We start from the raw sequence: 10,616 nt of genomic DNA on the forward strand, positions 1-10,616 counted from the left end.
AACCAGATAAGAGAAAGAAAATTATAGGCCAATATTCCTGATGAACATAGATATTAAAATCCTCAAAAAATATTAGCAAGCTGGATCCAGCCATACATTAAAATCATCATATATCATAATCAAGTAGGATTATGATATATGATGAAATGGTTGATACAATATCTGCAAATCAATAAAAGTGATATATCACATAAACAGAATGAAGGATAAAAATCACATGACCATACCAATAGATGCAGAAAAAGCATTTAATAATATCCAGTACACATCTATGGTAAAAACTCTCAGCAAAATTGGAATAAAGGGAACATCAGTCAGTTGCATCCCATATGTGCCCTGACTAGGGATCAAACCCACAACCCAGGCATATGTCCTGACTGGGAATCGATCAAAGCTGGAATCTTTTGGTGTATGGGATGATGCTTCAGCCAAATGGGCAACCCAGCCAGGGCTTAGCTGAATTTCTATACACCAATAATGAACTATCAGAAAAAGGAATTAAGAAAATAATCCCATTTACGATTGCATCAAAAATAAAATATCTTTGAATAATTTAACCAAGGATGTAAAAGATCTGCATTCAGAAAATTACAAGACTTTGAAGAAAGAAACTGAAGATACAAATAAGTGGGAACATATACCATGATCATGGATAGGAAGATATAACATCATTAAAATATCCATACTATCCAGAGCCCTGGCTGGTGTAGCTCAGTGGATTGAGCACGGGCCTGCGAACCACACGATTGTGGTTCGATTCCCAGTCAGGGTACATGCCTGGGTTGCAGGCCAGTTCCCAGCAGGGGACTCACCAGAGGCAACCATACATTGATATTTCTCTCCTTCTTTCATTCCCTTCCCCTCTAAAGATAAATAAATAAAATCTTTTAAAAAATAAATAAATAAAAATAAAATAAAATATCCATACTATCCAAACCAATGCATTGTATCAAGATGCCAATGGCATGTTCCACAGAACTAAAAGTGATATTCCAAAAATTTATATAAACCACAAAAAAAAAACCTTAATAGCCACAGCAATCTTGAGAAAGAAGAACACAGTTGGAGGAAGCATGTTACTTAATATCAAAATATACTATAAGGCCATATTATCAATTATAGTAGGGTATTGGCATAAAAACAGACATCTCTCAATGTACAATAGCACTAACTCAGAACTGGTTCCAACTTAGATTATTGAATCCTTATCTTGAAATGATAATTTCAAGTCTAAATTTAAAGAAATGTAGGTTAGATGTCTATATTTACTAATTTGGTTTCTCATTTTAATTGGCATTTCACTTACTCATGATGCGTTCCACCCCCACTAGATCATTAACTTCCAGCATAACCCAGACAACATCACTTATTAACAGGATAGAACCAATAAAAGCCAACAAGGCAGGAAGAAGCTGGAAGTCAGGGCTAGAAGCAGATGGGTGAGTATACAGGTAGGCGCTTGTTAAATTTTCTCATGATTTATTCAATAAAGAGTTACAGGAAGCAGTAAAAACACTTTGACAATCTTTGAAAATTTGTTACTGAGGTCACTTTATCTTGTGGAATATGAAAGGAATAAAATGAGAGTGTGGAGCCATGTAAAATCAATTGACCTCAATCTGACTAATGCTGGGCGACATCTAACAAATTAGGCTCTCCCTCCAGAGAGCTCACCAGCTGTCTTTCTCCTCCCCTCCTTCCCTCTGCTGCCTGCACCACCCTGTGCTTTACCTTTACTCTTTTCTCTGCTAAGCTCCAAGGGCCTGCTTCATTTGCCTCTGTAACTTGTTTCCTGAGCCCATTACTTCTACAGCTCACTTCTTCTACCTCTGTGACTTTCCAAATAAACGTTGTCTTATAAAAAATATATATAAATAAATAAATAAAAACATTTAACAAAGTATCTGAAAGTCAGGATTTTTATTTTTTTTTGCAAGGAGAAAAATAAAAATAATTGTATTAAGCACCAGGAGAATTTTACTACAGTTTGGATCAATTGTGAATGCTTGAAGTATATATTCTGCTTAAATAATGTCACCAGAAAAAAAATATGCATCGCTATAGCTTAATAACTTGAACACATCTCCTTCCTGAGTTCTCTTAAAATGAATTCTTCGCTACATGAAAACATAGAGAAAAAAACGTTAAAAGACTTGCTAGGATATTAAAATTCCGTATAAACTAAATTATAAGAATTTTAGAGCCATTTTTAACCTAGCTCAAAATAATCTCTCCAAAAAAGTAAAATTTAACTACAACCTATTAATACCTAGATTTAAGAAACATATCTGCTCATTTAACAAGTTTGGAAATAGCATAGCCATTGTCATAAACCCCAAACATGTAGACGGGAGCTTGGGTATCCACAATGTCAGGATGGTGGAAGGGGCTAAGCTGGACGAGAGGCAACAGAATGAGAACTTCGCTTTTGTTCTACAGTGACCACACAACTCAAGTTAGCTAGTTTGCTTCCCAGAACTTTGAAATCAGAAGTTTTAAAAAAGTCAGTTAACTGATTTAAGATGCTGAGCTGGCTAAGATCTCACCCTTGATTACATTCAGCCCTCTGCAGTGCCCTCTTAATATCACAGGTTCAGATGTCTGCTCTGATTACTTCAGCCAAAACACACTAATTCTTCCTAATAAGAACTCATAACACTTTAGAAACACTAATGTCACCCTTTTCTCACTCTATTTTAGTTATTTGTTTCTGTTCCTGAGAGCAGGTACTATGTACATTTTTAAAATTTTTTCATAGTGCCTCTGTATAGTAGGCACCCAAAATATTAATTAAATAAATGACTTCAATTTTTTGTCATGTACCATTATCCGGAAAGATCTCTACCCACTCTAATGTAGAGGATAATTTGGCAAAAATCCAAATTTGTTTTTAGTGTACTTGCCTTCCTACTCACATTATACTTAAGCTAATTATCAGAAAGCTTTCTTTTCAAAACAACACAACTGTGAGAAGGAAGGAGATACACCAGAAAAATTCTAAATGAGTGTTAAGGAGAAATTATTTTGGAACTGAAGTACTTTCTTGGTTATTTTAGGTCACATCCTAGGGAAAAGACTGCAGTGGAGATTTGCTTCAGGATTTTATTGGTCTCTGAAACATCTGTAATGGGGTGAAGAACAAAAGATTGAACAGAAGGCAAGAATGAACTGTGATACAGAAAGCAGCAGAGGTCTCATGAAATGCCACAGGGAGATCAGGGCCTGAAATAATCCTTCAGAGTTGTCGCAAATTGAGGCAAGGAAGCCCAGGACACTTTGCATATTACACAGTCATTGAGTGCAGGCTACTGTTAAACAGGAATTGGGCCAGTAAACTCTCTTAGGCTGAGGACAATGTCCAGCGAGGGGCTTGGGTTAAAACTGTCAGCAACCAATACTCTCCAGTACTGAGGGAATGAGTGCCTAGGGTTGAAGTGGGAGTCTCAGTAGTGCATCACAGCATTCCCTACACAAGGTAATCTATTAAGACACATAATGGCCAATGAAGTGAATGTATGTATAAATAAATTAGCACTGTCATTTAACCAATAATATCCAATCACTAAATTATGGATTTTTTTCAATTTAGGGTGAGATTATTGAGCAAATGAGGTATCTAAAATATAATTCCTATAATTTCTTCTGTCAAACATTTAGTCATGGTGGAAATATCACCCTACATGGTGATTTAGTTAAATGAAATTAAGAAAAGAATGCCTAAATCCATTGCTTTGTCAAATGAACAGATACTCCCTTTTTGCAGCTCTGTGACATATTGATAATACTGGAATGAGATGAAATAGTGTTATAGTTAAGAATATAGGGCCTTATGGCACCTGGAACACAGTAAATTCTCTTTAACGACAGTGAAAATTTAATATTACTATAAAGGACTCAGTAATATTGATCAGCTTATAGACACTCTTAAGTAAAAATGCTCACTGCTCCATTGCAAAAAAATTGCTACTATCTGAGTATGGTGTGGAATTGTAATTTAAATAAAATTGTTTACATATTTATCCCCAAAATTAGTTTGAGTGCACTGATGAGAAATCAACACTGTTCCCTGGTGTTAGATACCCAAAAATGCTTGACTGAGCTCAAATTAGTGTAGTAACCATTTGTCTAAAAGTCAGAGTGACCTACCGTAAGAACCCATAGCCTAAGACCCGAGACACTAAAAATAATGATTCTATAGTCAGAAGAATATTACACAAATGGAAATAATATCAATTAGAAGCTAGGCAGGAATAACATCATGGAGATACTATAGAAAAGTCGTTGAAACAGACTCATAGACACACAGTGCAGACTGGTGGTTGCCAGAGGGGAGGGGTATTGAGGAGTTGGGTGAAAGAGGTGAAGGAACTAAGAAGTACAAACTGTAGTCATAAAATAGTCACAGTGATGTAAAGTACAGCATAAGGAATATACTGGGAATATCTGCAGGAACACTTTGTAAAGTATAGGATTATCTAACCACTGTGCTATATATCTGAAACCAATAAAAAATAATATTGAAAGTAAACTGAAATTGAAAAATAAAAATAAAAATAAAGAAAAGTAGTTAAAAATGGGACCCCTACGTCAGACTAGAAAACATATTCTCACAGTACTGCTTTGTTGTTATGTACATTTTAGATTAAGTTAAATAACTTTTCTGAGCCTTAGTTTTCTTATGTGCACTTAGTATCAGCATCATTAAGATTATAGTTATATCAAGCCCTGGCTTAGCTTGATCAGTGTAGCTCAGTGGATTGAGCGCGGGCCTGTGAACCAGACGATCGAGGTTCGATTCCCAGCCAGGGCAGATGCCTGGGTTGCAGGCCGGTTCCTTGCAGGCTAACTACCAGCAGGGGACACACAAAAGGCAACCATACATTGATGTTTCTCTCCCTCTCTCCTTCCCCTCTAAAGATATATAAATAAATAAAATCTTTAAAAAAATGTTTAAAAAAAAAAAAGATTATGGTTATATCAAGAGACATCAGCAAAATGGCAGGCCAGGAGGACCCAGCAGTCATTCTCCAACAAAAACAACAATTATTAAACTACCCAGCAAAGAAAATAGCTCTGGGAGAGCTCCAGAGTACAACGAAAAAACTCTAAGAACCCAGAGGAGCAAAAAACAAAAACAAAAACAAAACTAATGACAGCTGCACAGAAAAGAAAGCATTTTACCTATGTCACCCCAGATCCCAGCCTGGCACACTTTGGTAACAAGAGGGATCCCCTGGGCCAAGACTTCCCCCATAAGGGTAAGGAAAGCAGAAGGACCGCAGGAGCTTCCACCATCCAGGACCACAGCAGCCCTCACCACTGCTGTGCATATCCACAGCTTTTGGCACTAAGAGTCTTCACTGACAATGACCTCAGCTGATAAAACTGCCTGCTGTCCACACCACTGTATGCCCCACCTCAAGCCATCACACACCACCCAGCTGGCACCCCCACACTCACCTACAGGTGAACCTCTAAAATAGATGACTCCTCCTTCAAATGTGCAAACATCAACATAAGTGTTCATTGACTAGATGGGAGGAATTCTTTCACAATGTGTAGGTGTATGTCTAGGTACATGTATTTTTATATGTATATACAAATCATCATGATAGACATTTTAATTATTTTATAATTTTATGTCAATTATACTTCAATAAAGGTGAAAAATGAAAGAGACATAAAGTCTTTCCCAGACAAAAACTGAAAGTATTCATTACCATTAGACCTGCCTTACAAAAAACATTTAAGGGAGTTCTTCAAATTGAAATAAAACACACTAAACATGAAAAGCAACATGAAAGCTTAAAAATAAAAATATAGACAAATACAAAATATGTAGTACCACAATAGTGGTGTTTAAATTACTTTTAACCTACTATAAAAGTTAAAATACAAAATTTATTAATGGATACAAAATATAAAAGAGAAATAAACTACGACCATAAAAATACAAAGGGGGGAAGTTGATTGAAGTTAAGTTATTATCAAGTTATAAGAGATGGTTTTAAATACAAAATATTTTGTGTAAGCCTCAAGCTAACCACAAAAAATAACTGTAATAGATGCACAAAAGAGAAAAAGAATCAAAATAACCACTACAAAAATTCTTAAATAGCAAAGGAAGACTGCATGAGAGAAAGAAAACAACTGCAAAACAGACAGATAACAATTAACAAAATGGAATTAGTAAGCTTTCATCTATCACTAATTAGCTTTAAATGTAAATAGATGAAACTCTCCAATCAAAAGGCATAGAGTACCTGAGTGGATTTTTAAGATTACAAGATCCAGTGATATGCTGTCTACAAGAGACTCATTTTTAATTTAAAGACACACATAGTCTGAAAAGGAAGGGGTGGGAAAAGGTATTCATGTAAATAGTAACCAGAAAAAGCAGGACCAGCTACACGTATATCAGAGAAAATAGACTTCAAGCCAAAAATTGTCTCTACAGGCAAAGATTATATCATGATAAAAGGGTAAATTCAACAGGAATGCATAACAATTATAATTACATATGCACCCAACATCAGAGCACCTAAATATATAAAGCAAATATTGACAGATCTGAAAGAAGAAATTGACACCAATATAATGTCACACTTAACATAATAGAGAACATACAGAGAGAAAATCAATATAAATAGCTGACTTGAACAACACTATAAACCAAATGAACCTGACAAACACAGCAGAACTTTCTACCTAATATCAGAAGAATATCCAGACTTCCGGCCAAGATGGAGGCATAGGTACACACACTGTGCCTCCTTGAACAACCAAAATAAGGACAACGACAATTCAGAAACAAAGTAACAACCAAAACTGAAAGAAAATTGAACTATATGGAAGTCTGACAACCAAAGAGTTAAAATAGATACATTCATTCAGACCGGTAGGTGGGGCGGAGTCAGGCAGCCGAGCAGAGAGGGGTTGTGGCACAGGAAGCGGTGACACTGGGCACACAAGGCAGCACCATGCAGACCCTGGGCACCCAGGTGGTGAGTGGCAGACCCTGGGCATGGAATGGCAACAGACAGACCCAGCGAGGCAGTGATTGAAAAGCTGGGCACCATGCGCAAGATGGCTGGCTGACCGGGCAGCTGTTCCACATTTGAGCACAAATATCTGGGGAGCAAGACAGACCACACTATCCAGGGTCCTAGCACCAGGAAATAAAGCCTCAAAACACTGATTGAAAACACCTGTGGGAGTTGGGGCACAGGGAGAGACTCCTACCCTCACAGGAAAGTTTGTTGGAGAAACCCACAGGGTCCTAGAATGCACACAAGCCCACCCACATGGGAATCAGCACCAGAAAGGCCCAGTTTGTTTGGGGGGAGCAGCGGAAGGGACTGAGGTGCAACACAGAGTGGAGCAAAATGTCATTTTTTCCCTCTCGGACCCCGCCCCCCACATACAGCATCACAACCCAGCAACTTGGGTTGCCCCACCCCGGTAAACACCTAAGGCTCCACCCCTCATACATAACAGGTGCGAACAGACCAAAACATTATGGCTCAAGAAGAAAAACAGCTCAAAGCCCCAGAGCCAATACTTCTAAGTGACAAAGAAATAGCCAACCTAACAGATGCACAGTTCAAAATACTGGTGATCAAGATGTTCACAAAACTGGTTGATTTTAGCCACAAATTAGATGAGCAAATGAAGGCTAAACTAACTGAAATGCAGGGAAATGCAGAGGGAACCAATAGTGATGGGATGGAAACTGGGACTCAGATCAATGGAGTGGACCAGAAGGAAGAAAGAAACAACCAAACAGAAAACAATGAAGAAACAAGAATTCAGAAAAATGAGGAGAGGCTTAGGAACCTCCAGGATCTTTAAACATTCCAACATCCAAATTATAGGGGTACCAGAAGAGGAAGAGAAAGAGCAACATGTGGAAAACTTATTTGAACAAATAATAAAGGAGAACTTTCCCAATCTGGCAAAGGAAATAGACTTCCAGGAAGTCCAGGAAGCTTGGAGAGTCCCAAAGAAGGTGGACCCAAGGAGAAACATAGCAAGGCACATCATCATTACATTAGCCAAGATTAAAATGAAGGAGAGGATTCTAGAAGCAGCAGAAGACAAGGGGATAGTCACCTACAAAGGAATTCCCATCAGACTGTCAGCTAATTTCTCAAAAGAGACCTTACAGGCAAGAAGGGGCTAGAGAGAAGTATTCCAAGTCATAAAATCCAAAGACCTACATCCAAGATTGCTCTATCCAGCAAAGCTTTCATTTAGAATGGAGGGGCAAATAAAGTGCTTCTCAGAGAAGGTCAAGTTCAAGGAGTTCATTATCACCAAGCCTATATTTTATGAAATGTTAAAGGAACTTATCTAAGAAAAAGAAGATAAAAAACAAGTATACTAAAATGACAGCAAACTCACAATTACTAACAACCACACCTAAATTAAAAACAAACTAAGGAAACAACTAGAACAGGAAAAGAACCACAGAAATGGAGTTCACATGCAGGGTTAGCAACAGGGGAGTGGGAAGAGTGGGGGAAAGGCACAGAGAATAAGTAGCATAGATGGCAGGCAGAAAATAGACAGAGGGAGGGCAAGAATAGTATGGAAATGTAAAAGCTAAAGAACTTAAAACACATGAACTAAAGGGGGGAATGTGGGTGGGAGGGGATGTGCAGGGTGGAGGGGAATAAAGGGGTGAAATGGGACAAGTGTAATGGCATAATCAATAAAATATATTTAAAAAATAAAAAAGACAATCTGATGGATGAGCTACCTTTACCACAATTTTTAAAATAGTGCTGTTCAATTCTTCTACAGAAAACAAGGGGGTCACTAGAGCTTTTCTCCTTCTGAGAAAGTTCATCATTGGTCAGTTGTGTGGTGAGAATGAGGTACAGAATAGCCAAACACCAGTTCCTCTAGTAGGCTACTTCTGGAGGAAACATGGTTGTGTTCCCAGACTTTGAGAAAGAGTTTGACAGCACTGGTCAACATCTTCTAAGACCTGGTCCAGAGTCTTGTTACCTTATCCAATACCTTTCATCTTACATCTGACTTCCCACTGTTTCTGATAGTCCAAAATACAATTCAGAGGCCAAGGGTAAGGAGATCCATGCCTAGCACATGTGATCTCCCTGACTGTAGCTTCATCACACCACAAAACTACAATTCTGCAGACAGTAGCATGTTGTTGACTAATTCCATGTAGGCTTTTATTTCTGCTTTTGGATGCAGCCCATCACTAACAGAATAACCCTTGCTTTAAAGGAATTGAACTATTGGACAAAAAAAAAAAAAAGAAAGAGAAAAGAAGAATATCCATTCTTCTCAAGAAAATACAAAACATTTCCCAGGATAGATCACATTAGGTCACAAAACAAGTCTTATCAAATTTAAGAAGATAGAAATCACTTCAAATATCTTTTCTGACCACAATGAAATGAAACTAGAAGTCAGTAACAGCAAGACAACAGAAAACATTTAGAAATATGCAGAAATGAAACAACACACTCTTCAACAACTAGTTCAAAGAACAAAAAAAGAATTTTAAAAGTATCATGATGAAAATGAAAATACAGCATAACAAAACTCATGGGATATAGCAAAAGCAGTAAAAAGAAAGGGAATAGTAAAGATTACATTAAAATTAAACCAAATAGAAAATATTAATGAAACTAAGAGTTGTTATTTTTGAAAACATAAACAAAACTAACAAACCCTTAGCTAGACTTGACAAAAAATAAAAGACTCAGATAAAATTATAAATAAAATGGGAGACATTACAACAGATACCTCAGAAATAGAAAGAGTCATAAGGGACTATTATGAATAATTACACTCCAAAGAGAATAACCTAAAAGAAATGGATAAATCCATAGAAACATACAACCTACCAAGACTGAATCTACCAAACCTACCAAGAAAAAATAAAAAGTCTGAACAGACCAAAAACAAACAAAGAGTTTGAAACAGTAATCAAAAATCTTTAAACAAAGAAAAGCCCAGGACCAGATACTTTTATAAATGAGCTCTACCAAATATTAAACGAAGAATTAATACAATATTTAAACTCTTTCAAAAAAATAAGAAGAGACCTTTCCAAACTTAATTTATGAGGCAAGCATTACCCTGACACTAAAACAAAAAATACCACAAGAAAACTGTAATCAATATCCCTGATGAACATAAATGCAAAAAATCCTCAATAAAAAAACTAGCAAACTGAATTCAACAGCACAGTAAGAAGGTAATAAACAATGACTAAGTGAGATTTAATCCTGGGAAACAATCATGATTAACCATATGCAAATCAATCAATGTGATATACCATATTAACAAAATAGAAAAAAAGTGATCATTTAATAGACACAGAAAAAGAATTTGAGAAAGTTCAACAGCCATTCATGATTAAAACTCTCAACAAAATCATTATTTTCAAAAATTTATGTCAAGGCCACATATGAAAAGCCCATACCTGACATCATACTCAATAAGAAAATACTCAAAGCTTTTCTTCTAAGATCTGATACAAAGTAAGAATACCCACTCTCATCACTTCATTTCAACATATTACTAGAAGTCCTAGCCAGAGCAATTGTACAAGAAAAAGAAATAAAAGTCACCCAAAT

General features: G+C 36.6%; 1 pseudogene; it reads right to left on the reverse strand.

Annotated features, from left to right (window-relative positions):
• Positions 1–2,292: 2,292 nt before the first annotated feature.
• On the reverse strand, positions 2,293–9,249 carry LOC118995723 (metaxin-2-like; annotated as a pseudogene).
• Between the last annotated feature and the right edge of the window lie 1,367 nt (positions 9,250–10,616).

This window comes from Sturnira hondurensis, unplaced genomic scaffold (assembly GCF_014824575.4).
Source record: "Sturnira hondurensis isolate 20B ecotype Veracruz unplaced genomic scaffold, ASM1482457v3 Scaffold0010428, whole genome shotgun sequence".
NCBI classification, from domain to species: Eukaryota; Metazoa; Chordata; class Mammalia; order Chiroptera; family Phyllostomidae; genus Sturnira; species Sturnira hondurensis.